The sequence below is a fragment of the Cygnus olor genome, chromosome Z (genome assembly GCF_009769625.2).
Source record: "Cygnus olor isolate bCygOlo1 chromosome Z, bCygOlo1.pri.v2, whole genome shotgun sequence".
Lineage (NCBI taxonomy): Eukaryota > Metazoa > Chordata > Aves > Anseriformes > Anatidae > Cygnus > Cygnus olor.
The window spans coordinates 14077735-14090711 of record NC_049198.1 but is presented as its reverse complement, the minus strand read 5'-3'; the positions used below and the strand labels follow the sequence as shown (position 1 = coordinate 14090711).

The 12977-nt window shown below is 39.7% G+C and overlaps 1 long non-coding RNA gene across 1 annotated transcript; it reads left to right on the top strand.

Moving 5' to 3' along the window:
• The first annotated feature begins 924 nt into the window (after positions 1 to 924).
• LOC121061511 lies at positions 925 to 12562 on the top strand. The gene is made up of 3 exons (XR_005815132.1): positions 925 to 1066; positions 5671 to 5721; positions 12529 to 12562. It is a non-coding gene; the product is annotated as an uncharacterized LOC121061511 (long non-coding RNA).
• Positions 12563 to 12977: the final 415 nt, after the last annotated feature.

The following is a 12977-nucleotide window of genomic DNA, read 5'->3' as shown; positions in this document are numbered from 1 at the left end:
CCTACCTAATACTGCACTAACTAGCTTTAAACAAAACAAAACAAAACAAAACAAAAAGAAAAATAAAAAAAAATCTTAAAAAATGTGCTGCACTAAAACATATTTGGAATTTGAACGTGCCTTTGCTGCCCTGGCAATTTGTGCTAGAGGTGTGCGGGAATTAGGCTGACATGTAACCAGACTCACAGAAAGAATGTTTTGCATAAAACTAAAAATATATTTTAAAAGTAGCTCACACACTTCATCTAGAGCAGAAGCTGGGGCCCCCATCTTGCAAGAAGTTATACACCACCTGAAAAGCTGAGCCTCCCACACACATTGAGTTCAGGGGAACATGAGCGTGTCCAACACTATCTAAAGAACAAGCCAATTCATTACAGAGCTTGACACTTCATTCAGTACATAGCAGAAATTTTTAAGAGAATGCAGCAAACCCCATATGACTGTAATTTAACCATATATTATAAGTGCATCCAGCATTGGAAAGAAAATGCTCACACATGTTTATACTGGTTAAGGAAATGTTCTAATATTTTTTAAAGACTTCAACCCCAGCTTTGATTTTTCCATCTTCTTTTTCAGTGGCATTTTTTGTTTCTTTCTTCATACACTATTCTTAGGTCAAAACATTCTGGAAAGCAGGTGCTGTTCTGCTCATTTTTTCACATGCAGAAGACAAGAGACCTGAGCAAACTGAGAAACAAATGATGAGTTTAATACTTCAGTCTCTGATCCTCCAAGCTGAAATCAAATTATGTTTGCTTTTTCTACTGACTGAAAGAAAGAAAGGAATTGCAATGTGTTTGTTTATTTGGAAGGGGAAACTTCTTGACCTAGAATACCCTTTCTGTGTATATAGCCCACATTAAATGCAATTTCTAACATTAGGACAAAAGAGAAAAGAGAAAAGCAGTGAGGAGGATATGTGGGTGCTAGGATATTCTGCATCTCTATGCATATGATGAAAGACGAGGCAGGGTTAACAACTCATGAAGGTTCAGCAAGGTCTACGTTTGGGAGTGGCAGCTATTAGACATGTTCAGTAGAAAGTGTGGAAGCCACTTAGGTAGGTAGCATTGCAAGCAGCTCATATATGGCATGATTTCTTCTAAACAAGCCAATTAGATTGCATATACAGGAGAGAAGTGTATTTGTGTATGCTTTTGTGTGTGCATGTGTGTGTGCAAAAGCTGATGTTTAATGCAAGACTACATGTAACTCCAGTAGGAAACTTGATCTGTGCCACTGTCACACCACTAGATTAGTGTTATACCTCTAGGCTTTCTGACTTGAGACAGCTTGCATTGAACCAATGCTTGGTCCACCAAGATGCCCTTTAGGGAGGAAAAAGTGACTTGTAGACTGAATGGCTTCAAAAAAATCTGGAGATATTTTATGGGCTGATCCTAATATTTGCTCCACTTTGAATGCAGACTACAGATTTCTGTTGTGACTATACTGACCGGTTACTCCAGAGGCTGGAATGCTGCTGGCTGTGTCTGTCGCCAAGTTGCTAGGGGAATGGAAAAAACTGAGACCTTTGCAAAAGCTCTTAGCTGTCTGTAATGACAAATACAACATGTCTGGGACATGCTGTGAAGAATAAGACACCAGCTCCGGACAAAGATCAGTGGGGAATGTAGGTATTTGTGCTAAAGTACAAAGGTATAAATGTGGTGTTGAAACCATGTATTTGAATATGCACAACAGCAACTAAACAGAGGAGACAGAAAAAGGAAAACCAGTAAATTTACTGTCTAATAGCTTTTGTTTGTCCATTCTTCACATTCTGCATACTACCTTGCAGTGCCTTGTACAATTTACTATGTGGCTGTAAAGGACAAAGTCAACGTTTTATCTGTAAAAATACAAAGTCTTTGGCAGTAATGCCAATGTAAAATACTCTTATCCTTCCCACATATTACTCATTTCCACCCTGTGCCAGTTGTGCTGGCACAGTTCTTTGTGCTGCAATGTCATAAGGCACTGTGAACCAGCTTATAAACAGATCCCATTTTTAGAAACACTCCCAAAAACTGTTTTCTGAAGCTGATGATCTCCTTAGTCTGATTCATCACCAGCTGCACAAACCTCTGTGTTGGAACATCTGAAGGGGTGATGCATGAACTGGTATAATTAAATTAGTATAATTGCCGAAGACTTCATCTTCTGAAATCACAGACTGCTTTCTATGTGTATTAGATGTTTGTTCTCCTAAGAAACTGATTAGTATTGCCACTTTGAGAATAGTCTGGGAATTACTAAACCAACATACAGGTTCTATGTATATACAACAGCCCCCAGGTTTTACTGTCATGTGCTGCTTTCTAGAAAGTCCTAAGAAGTCACAATTATAACTGCCATTGCAGCTGAAATGTAGATTTCATTGATTCCAAATAGCTGCAATGTAGAACAAGTTTTGCAAAATCAAGAAAAATATATGCAGGGAATATACAAGAACTAAATTGGGGGGCAAATTAACGGTACCTCATTCCTCGGAACTTATTAATCCAAATTAGTGAACATAACACTGTCTTTCAGTTGGTTCTGCTGCTCTTCCTGCCATCACCAAGACAGAACCACTTTGCTTAGAAAAATTTAAGGAATAACTTTGAAATTATTATCTGTTCTGTATTTTGTCAGAATAATTGTTTTCAGAGGAAAACGAAAACCTCAATAATATAACTGAAAAATTAACACTCCACTAACAAGCACTGACATAAAAAGTCTTTAATTTCTTCATGATACAGTCCCAAACTGTTTAGGTTTGTGATTCTCTAGTGGTGTGCATAAGGAAAAGAATCTTAAATCACATATTTTTTTAGCTCATCTGTCTACTCAGTAGTGTACAGCAATAAACATTTTTCATATCATCCTTTAACAGGCATTTTGCTGTGGATAGAAGTTCAAAATAAAATTATTGTCATGTAATTGCAGAAAATGTTTAGAACATTTTCTTCGTGCATACGGACTGCATAGACAAAACTCTTTACTTCAGATTTCTGGATGCGGTTTTAGCTGTCCTTTCACTTTAAAACACCTGTTTATTTAAAATACTGCATACCATTCTTTGAAAGAGATAGTTTTTTCTCATTATATTTTGGTTGATAACAAAGCCAGTAACCAGAGATCATAGAATCATACAATAGTTTGGGTTGGAAAAGACTTTAAACCCCCCTGCCATGGGCAGGGACACCTCCCACCAGACCAGGTTGCCCAAAGCCACATCCAACCTGGCCTTAAACATTTCCAGGGATGGGGCATCCACAGCTTCTCTGGGCAACCTGTTCCAGTGCCTCACCACCCTCTGAGCAAAGAATTTCTTCCTTATATCCAGTCTAAATCTACCCTCTTTCAGTTTAAAACCATTACTCCTTGTATCCTATTACTATGTTCATTGTCAAAGAGTCCTGCTCCAACTTTTCTGTAGGCCCTCTTTAGGTACTGGAAGGCCACTATAAGGCATCCACAGAGACTCCTCTCCTGCAGGCTGAATAACACCATCTCCCACTGACTGTTTTCATAGAAGAGGTGCTCCAGCCCTCTGATCACCCTCGTGGCCCTCCTCTGGACTCATTCTAGTACTTCCATGTCCTTCTTGTACTGGGGGCCCCAGAGCTGAATGCAGGACTCCAGTTGGGGTCTCATGAGAGTAGATTAGAGGGGGACAATCACCTCCCTTGACCTGTTGGTTACTCTGCTTTTGATGGATATGGATGGCTTTCTTGGCTGCCCAACCACTGGGAAAGCATGAAGAGTCACAGATGATAACCTGGGACAACCCTGGGATTCGGGGACTGTCTCAAGATGAAACCCCCCAGGATGTAACACTGCCTCAGCTTTTTCTGACGTCTTGGATTTTTCCTGTAGCCTCACCTAAAGCCATGGCCAAAGCCAAAGTATTTCCTAGTACCAAACAAGGCAGGAAGAAGAGAATTCACCATTACTGTTGCAGTATGGATGCCACATCACATAATTTATGGAACACTGTCACAGCCCACCATGGGTTCATATATCCTGTGATGAAACCTTCAACATGGAAGATATTTTCCCTAAGTCCAATTCTGTTTGTTGTTGTTGTTGTTGTTGTTGTTGTTTTGTTTTTAACCTGGTCATCAAGTTAGCCCTCTCCAACAGTCCCTCCTAAGAGACAGGAGAGAGGGTATGTATGCTAAATATTTTATTCTGCTCTTTCTGTAAGTCAAGGATCAATTAGTAAATGGCCAGCTGAGACCTACATGTGGCTCAGTTCTGCTATAGGTTACTGCTGGGTCTGAGGCTTCAAGAAGCTCCAGGTTTATATTCTTGGTACTGGCCCATGTATGGACCATGCTCTTAGTTTTACTTAACAGAGGTGAAAATATGGGTTGTGTGTTGTTAATTTAGTAACAATCTTAAATGAGTAAAGGATGAAACATTCTTTTTAAAAACTAAATACACATATGATACAAAAATGTAATTAAGATATATTTTAATATTAGCACAGGAGAAATATGAAGCAATTATCCATGTAGTGAAGAGCTTAAGCATTTAACTAACAAGGCTTAATTTTGTCACAGCGTTGCCTGTCATTCCTTCAGCAAATGCTGTTGCATTTCTGGGAAAACCCTGTCACCTTTGCTGTTGCTACTTGTAGTTATTTGAAATAAGCCACAGCCTTTATTAATAACCAATGAGCTAATAAGAAGTAGCATTTAAATCTCCACCATGTCCTCTGTCTGGTAAATATTTTCTCTTACGAGAATTGCTGACATACATTTGAACAGGTCTAGGGTTTTTAGAAAGCCATTTATGTGTAGAAAGAGCAGTACATTTGTAAATGTCCTTCAAAACAAAGAAGAAAACCAACAAGAAAAACTAAGCAGGATCTGTGTCCTCTGTGACCTGGTTTATCAGGGCGTTCACTTGGTCAAAATTTAATGTAAATAATGCTGGCTTCCTCTCTCTGACAGTCTGTGTGTTTTTGCTTAATCAGCAGTAATGGGGAAAAAGTTGAGAGAAAAATTAAATGAGCAGGCAACAGAGGAAAAGTCTACACGCAATACTGCAGAGCAGCAAGGACCTGATAGGGATAGTATTTGCTTATATTTCTTGAGCCTATTTAGCTCATGTGTGATCTCAGAAACTGAAGCATATGGAGTTGCATACACCTCATGCAGCTACCAGTAAGTTACATTGCCACATGATGATTTGAAGTGGGAGATCATTTTGAAGTGTAGGGAACTAAGAGGAGGTGATGAACTCACAAGTAAGCCTTGCTGGAGAGGGCTCCAAGCAGGTAGGACTTGGGGCTACAGGGGTGCAGAGAGCAGGACAAGGTGGCAGACCCAGAAAGGGAGGCTGAGTTCTGGTTGCACATCTGCCTGGAGACCCAGCTTCACAAGGAGATAGCAAGGAGAGCCATGGTCCACCAGGCACCCAGCCAGAAATTCACTTGGAGGGCAGGCAGGTGAGAAAGGTTCATCCTCATGCAGTCAAGCAGACTCCACTCTGGAGTATTTTATTTCCATAGAATGCAGTCACTGCTTTTGCTCCAGTTTCAAGTGCTGTGTCATACTTCCTTACCCTGCTTAAGGGTTACACTCAATCACTGTACCCAAACTAGTGTGCGTCTGAACTACTCACAGTTTGTCCTTACCCTAGTTGTGACAGTGTTCAATTTTGCTGCAGGATCAAGACACATCCAGGAAGCAAGAAAGAGTGGGCACAGAGGGACAAAAAGTATGTGGGGAATTCAGATGAGTAAAAGGGGTCATAGAAAGGGATCATAGAACCATAGAATCACAGAATCATTTAGGTTGAAAAAGACCTCTAAGATCGTCTAGTCCAACCTTTAACCTAGTACTAAAGTCCACCACTACACCACGCTAAATTCTCCGTCTACTTGTTTCTCAAAGACCTCCACGGGTGGTGACTCAGCCACTTCCCCAGGCAGCCTGTTCCAATGCCGCAAATCTGTTTCAGTAAAGAAATTTCTCATAATATCCAACCTAAGTATTTTGCAAATCTATCAGTATTTTGCAGAAACCTTGAACACCTGAAAATCTTTGCCCAGCACATGCCCATGACATCTTTCTGCCTGCATGCTTGTGCTTTTAAATGATAATAAAGATAAGATAATAAAATGAAAGGAAGACATGTAGGAAAACATTTTCCCAGCTATAGGAAAAATATTACACCTATCCGAAAAGATCTGCTCAGATCCACCTAAACAGATCTGAACATGTTTTGTTTCAGCTGTTAAATACACCTCTAACTGGACTTTGCAGACCAAGGCAAGAAGTGTGTCAAAGCACCAGGGTCAAAATATAATTACCCTGTGGCAGGCCAAGAAAAGCCTACACACCAGGAACCTATCCCCTAAGCCCATGTGGCCAGAGAGCACTAACCACGCAGTAGCATGTCCAGCCAAGAAAAGCTTTGCACACAGGAGTACAGAACAGAGAAGCAAGGCACAGGCTGCTGCTTGCTTGTGCAGAGAATGTGCTGAGAGAGGTCAGGACTCTGGCGTTGCTTGCAGAGCTCAAGCTCCCTCCCAGCTCCTGTCCCAGGTGCAGCCCACGGTCCTGCCAGCCCCCCTGTCCCCTGGCTCCTTCCAGCCCCCCTGCATTCTCCTGCTGCCAGGCTCCTGCTACTTGCCTGGCACTTACTTCTTCCCACCACCGCTGCCATAAGCCTGCCAATCCTTCACCTCAGATGGCATCAGCGGAAATAGGCGGAGGTGTACTGGAACAAGACATATTTGGTTCAATACCTCCCTCCCTTGCAGCAGTGCTATTTTTGCTGAACCCAAACACTGAGGACCAAATGATAGGGCCACCACCACTTTCCAGTTCTTTTCTCCTTTGTCTTTCTCTTAGTGAAGATACCGCAGCCTGTTCTGGTTCTAGCCTGCCATACAATCTGTCAGAGAATCCTGCGGTGAGAAAAATGTGCTAATTGATATATTTTTAGTGTTTCATTTACATTTCCCAGCTGGCCATCCAGAAACCATATGTGCTGGTGCTAATAATTAAGCCTCTGTAGTCTATCACAGCCCACCAGCAAATGCCACGGGAAGTGAATAACAGAGCCAGCCACACAGCTCTAACAAAACTTGGCAGCAGTATTCAGCTGGTTCTCTTGCTTGTCTTTTCCTTCTCCACTTCCCTGACTCCTCTCTTATTAGTTTTGGAGACTCTCATTAGCACATGCAAGCATGCCACAGAAATTGATACCGAAATTCCACAGAATTCAGGGGGAGTTGGAAAGGACTTGTAATGGTGCCAGGATGGTCAGTGTTGCAATTCCACCATCTTCATGCTAAGTACTATGAAATAAAACATCACCTCAATCCCAGGCTTGGTGTTTGAACTACAGCCATGATTCTCACTCCTCACTACTTCCGTCATCCAGTCCACCCCAGAATGAGTCACCTAAAGCTCCTTTAGCCTTCTTTGCCAATGGCAAATGGGATGGATTTCGGCAAGTAGCAAGGCAGCAATACCAGGAGGTGGTAAGACTTCCAAGTCTCAGAACTTTAGCCATCCATTGAGTGGAAGAGAGAGGAAAAAAAGAGGCAACTAAGTGTTACTTTTCATGCTATTGAATGCTCTGACATTGTCACTTAAAAATGATGGCAGATACTGATATTACTCAGTGCTGAAAAATGTTTTGATGTCACTACTGTGACCTGGAACATTTATCAGTAGGAGCAAAAGTAACTGGTTAAGATAATGAAACAGAAGTGCAGGAAAACAGCCAGTGGCTCAAGTCTCCCCGCAGTTAAGTCAATAAAAGGTGTCTATTGGTTTCAGCAGGAGGAACGTTAATACAAGAGGTCTGAAATGACTAAACACATCCATAGATCTCATAAAACAAAGAATAATCATCCTTATTGATGAGCAAGAATAAATCCTGAATCATGGCACACTGAGAGCAGGGTACGACATTTCCATTTTGCACTACAGTTATAAGTGACAGCAGCCCAAGAGCTAGCAGAGCTCCCTGCAGTGACAGAGACGGTAAGGGAGAGCTCTGCAGCTTGGCAGCACCTGGCTTACTTCAGCAGGGGTGATAATATTAGCACTTTGTTCTAACATTATAAAGAAATTTGCGTTAATATCTGTAGTCATTTCCTCTCAAAATGATAGTTTGTGCCTTGTTGATATTTTGCTGCTTTTATATGTGTGCAAATTCTGGAAAAAAAAAAAAAATCTGTAACTTTTTACACAGCATCATTAAGAATTAAGAAACTGTGACCATACAAAATAACTACCAAAACAAGAAGTAGTAGTCATCTGCTTCCCATGTTATTTTGAAAGAGTGAAAGTAATTTTATAAAATGCTTTTGTTGTCATGAAAAGAATTCTGTGACTCAGACAAAGGTGTGCTGGACTGTGATATTTATCTTAGTTCATTTAAAGTTATTCAACCACATCATTGTGCTGGTTGCTGAAAAATCACACAGAATGTCTTAGGAGAGCTGGCACAACGTGCCCCACAGCCAATGTTCTTCCCTCTGCCTACTGGAAAGAAATGCTGTTTAAATATTTAGTAAAACAAATATCGTATTATTTTTAACAGCTGTACTTATGCTAGCCTGGAGAGAGAGAGGGAGACAAGGAAGAGGACAGAGAGACACACATGCACAGAAGGGAGTAGAAAAAGAGAGAGAGGGAGGAAGGGGGGGCAGAAAGAGAACGACATAAAGAAAGAGGAAAAGAGAAGAGGGGAAGGAGGGAAGGAAGGAAGAAAGGAGAAGAGCAGAAGAAAAAGGAAGGAAGGAAGGAAGGAAGGAAGGAAGGAAGGAAGGAAGGAAGGAAGGAAGGAAGGAAGGAAGGAAGGAAGGAAAAGATGAAGAGAGATGAGAGAAAAAGAAAATTAAAGAAAATTAAGAAGAGAGAGAAGAAAGTGAAAATATTATAGTAGGTTTTCAGATTACCCAGGAGCATGGCATTTGTTTCAGATTTTACAGTATTTCTCACTGACTAGATGGTGAGACAAACACCTTGGATTGCCTTTATGACACAATTCACATCCAAGTAGAAATGATTTAAAAATAGAAGAGAAACTAGTTCAAGATTGGAGAAAAACAAGGCTGGTGCCTCAAACAGCTAAATAAATGTGGTAATATTTTGTAACTTTGCCAGGTTTTGGGTCTATATCTGGAAGGCAGGAAATGCTCTTAGTGATGTGCTGTGAGACTTTGGGGAATCTAACTGATATCCCTCTGTTTTCCCATCTGTAAAATGGAAATAATTATACTTGTCTCCTTTCAAATAGTGTTTGGGATTTGAAAGATGAGGTCTTTGTCTCTGATTCTGAGGGAACTGGGACTTCTTCTAGTCAGTCTGAATAAAAATACCATTTTCAGAAGGGCAGAACTTGCAACAGATTTGGTTGAAAGTGGCTGAATGAAACAGAGCTGATTCACACTATAAGTGTGGCCCCACAAGTTTCCATTTGCACTGTCAGGAAATAAACCAATTCCAGTCTTATCTGTGGTTGAACAAATATTCATTATATCTATGGGTACAATACATTGTGTTAAAATATATTTTATGTTGACAGCTTTTTTTTCCCACCCATACAACACCAAATGGTGATCTCCTATATGAAATGTGAAAAGAGACAGCATTGAGTTAGCTTTCTTAATCTGTTCTTAAGAGAATGATAAATATAACATGAAGCAGATAAAGAGTTAAAGCAAAATAGACTGTAATGGCTAGTAAATGTTTACATTTCTATGCAACTCCCTAACCAGTTTTCTTTCATATTTACATTTGTATAAATGCCCTGTTTCCTGTTGCATTTATCTGTTATGCCCTGGAATTAACCTAAATTTTGACTGCCCTAGAATGGAAGCTGCCTTCTTAGTTCGCCCTCTCTCCCTCTCTCTCCCTCTCTCTCTGTCCTGCACATAGTAAAGGATAAGCTGGCTGATGGCTGAATACTGCTGCTTACACAAGTGATGCATGTGAATATTTTGCAGGCTTGGTCCTGGTTTAGTTGGTGGTGATGCCAGAATTAATATCCCTCATAAACTGAGATGTCTGTGAGGAAGGAGAATTTGCAAAGGTTGAGGACAGAGCATGACAGAACATGGGACTTGCACCCAGAGGGTGGTGGTCAATGGTTCTATGTCCAGGTGGAGGCTGGTGAAAAGGGGTGTCCCCCAGATGTCTGTCTTGGGACTGGTACTGTTTAATATCTTTATCAGCGATGTAGACAGTGGGATCGAGTGCACCCTCAGCAAGGTTGCAGATGACACCAAGCTGAGTGGTGCAGTCGATACAACAGAAGGAAGGGATGCCATCCAGAGGGACCTGGACAAGCTTGAGAAGTGGGCCAACATGAACCTAATGAGGTTCAACAAGTCCAAGTGCAAGGTGCTGCACCTGGGTCTGGGCAATCCAAGACATGAGCACAGACTGGCAGAAGAACCCACTGAGAGCAGCCCTGCAGAGAAGGACTTGGGGGCTCTGGTGGACAAAAAGCTCATCATGTTCCATCAATTCTAAAAAAACAAAGACGGCAGAGTAATATTACTAATGAAGCCTACTTTTAATTGTAAATAATCTCCTCAAATATTTGTTAACATCATGGAAAGACACCTTACACAACATTTCACTAAAAGAGGCTTTACATTTACTCTTGACGGTAATGATAATGTACTATGAGTTGTTCGACAGGCATTGGTTTTAACTGGAGTGATTGAACATCAAGCTTTATAGATTTACAAAGTAAATATTGATGCAGGATGAAACCAAGGTTAATATTTGCCTCAAGGAAGAATGAATTCTGGTGATTCACAAAACTTTAAGTTAGCCAAGGCCCCTAACGCCCTCCAGGTTATATTGGTGTTAATCCAGAACAAGTCTATTGAAACCCACGAAGTTGTAGCAGTTTGAAAAGAAGCCTAGAATTAAGTTTAATATATTTTCTCTTTTTCCTAAGAACAATATCCTAATATCACAGGTATAATTTTGAGAGAAGCTTTTAAAAACCTTAGTCCTTTAGTAGTTACTAGTAAATAGTTAGAGAAAATGTGGAATTAGACCTATAAGAGTGTGATATGACTGAAAAATCAATGCAAGGAAAGTTACTTTTAATTTCTGAGATGCCAGATAAAATTAAATAAGTTAATTTCTGACCCAAGTGAAATAAACACCTTAATAATTTGAATAAGCATTAATTGTAGTGGTCACAATTTTAAAAAACAATTGCTAAATTTGAAGAAATTAAAAACAACATTGAATTTTGAATGCCTCAATCTGCCTGCACACCCTTGAGAATAATCCCACCACACTCACATAAAGCACTGTTGAATTCTAATTTTAAAGAGTTCTTCATCTGGTCTTTTCCATCTCATCATCAATGATAATTTTACTTCTGTATAATTTAAATTTAGATCTTTATGACTAGCCAATTTGCTTAGCTATCTTGTTTCTTGGATGTCATGCAGATGATTTCAATAGAATTAAATGAGCAAAACAATGGAAAAATGTCATTGCAAATGAGGCAGTCTCATCTCTGTTCTGAAAACTCCCTTTTCTGCCAGAGATGTTCTGCAGGTCATATGACCTAAATTCTAATTTCACCACCTCCCTTCCCCCCCTAACCCCCACCCCCCAGAAAAAAAAAAAAAAAAAAAAAAAAAAAAAACCACTTGAAATGTCCTTTCAAGACTTTCTCAGAAGCAAGGATTTCCTATCATCAATAATACATAAGGTTCTTGTGCAAAGGGCAGCCACGGAGGATTCTTGCAACATCAAAAACAAATCCATCCTTGAGGGATCTTTAAAGCATATTTCAAAACGTGTTCTAACCAAAACAAGCAGCACACACATGGAAGAAACATTTTATTGTCACTTCTCAAGCATTAGCCACTTCTGTGTGTAAATGATTTCTTACACCATTATTTACTACCTGAATGTTATGGTGTTCTCAATTCCTGAAAAGATGAAAAAGAGGGTTTATCATGTCCCTTTCTTTACAGGTAAGACTGATAACTAGATAAAGGTTTTGCAATAGCTTTTACAAGGACAAACAAGGAAGAAAAAACATCCAAATTCATATCACCAACGTGTATGGAGGACTTTGATACCAAGCAGGATTGCTTGATGTAACCTGAAAAGGCGCAGCATAAGAGTAAGAAAAACATAGCTTTGAAAGTATATGATGTTGGTGTTGGCAATGAGTACTGTTGAACTGAAGAGAAATACAGGATGCTTCTGCTGTTTCCTTTTTGCAGGATACATTTACTTTTGGAAGAGTTCTCTTAAGGCATTTTCTGCAAATATAAACTGTCTGGTGTAAATGGGTTGTTTGCTAGTTTGATCACTTGTTAGAAATAATTTATTTTTACTTGATCAGGAATAATTGTGTCTGACAAAGGTACATTTAAAGTTGTAAGCAATACTGAAAGAGATTTTTTTTTTTTTTAATGTAGTAAAATTTGAAGTAGTTTGTATTGTACATAAAGATTCAGGCATCTTGGCACATGTATCCATATAACCTTAAATCAATGTTTATTTCTCCTAACAGACAATAGAGATGAAATATTCCAAGTTGAGCTCAGAATTCATCCTTTTAGGTGGGATTTGGTGCCCAATGCCACAGAATTGATCTCAAAGTAATAAATTATATTTTTCTAATGTCAATCCTAATTGGAAAGAATAAATTGAATCATACTATGTTCTAATTCTTCTATTTTTTAATAGTTAAATTCTAGCAGTCAGGCTTAAAATATCTCAGTAATGTATCTCTCCAAGGAGTAACTTGAATGTGAAATGGCATGAAGCTGTGCACTGAAGTGAACTCAATCCTTGCCAACAAGATTGTAAGTTCATGACAACCGCAAACATTTGTAGCTTTGTAGCACCTTTGTTCCAAAGTGAACTTCAACTGCCCTAAATATCTCTGGAGCTGGTGAATTGACTGGCAGAATCTTTGGATTATTTGTATATGCCTTTGCTGTCTGACATGTCAAATAT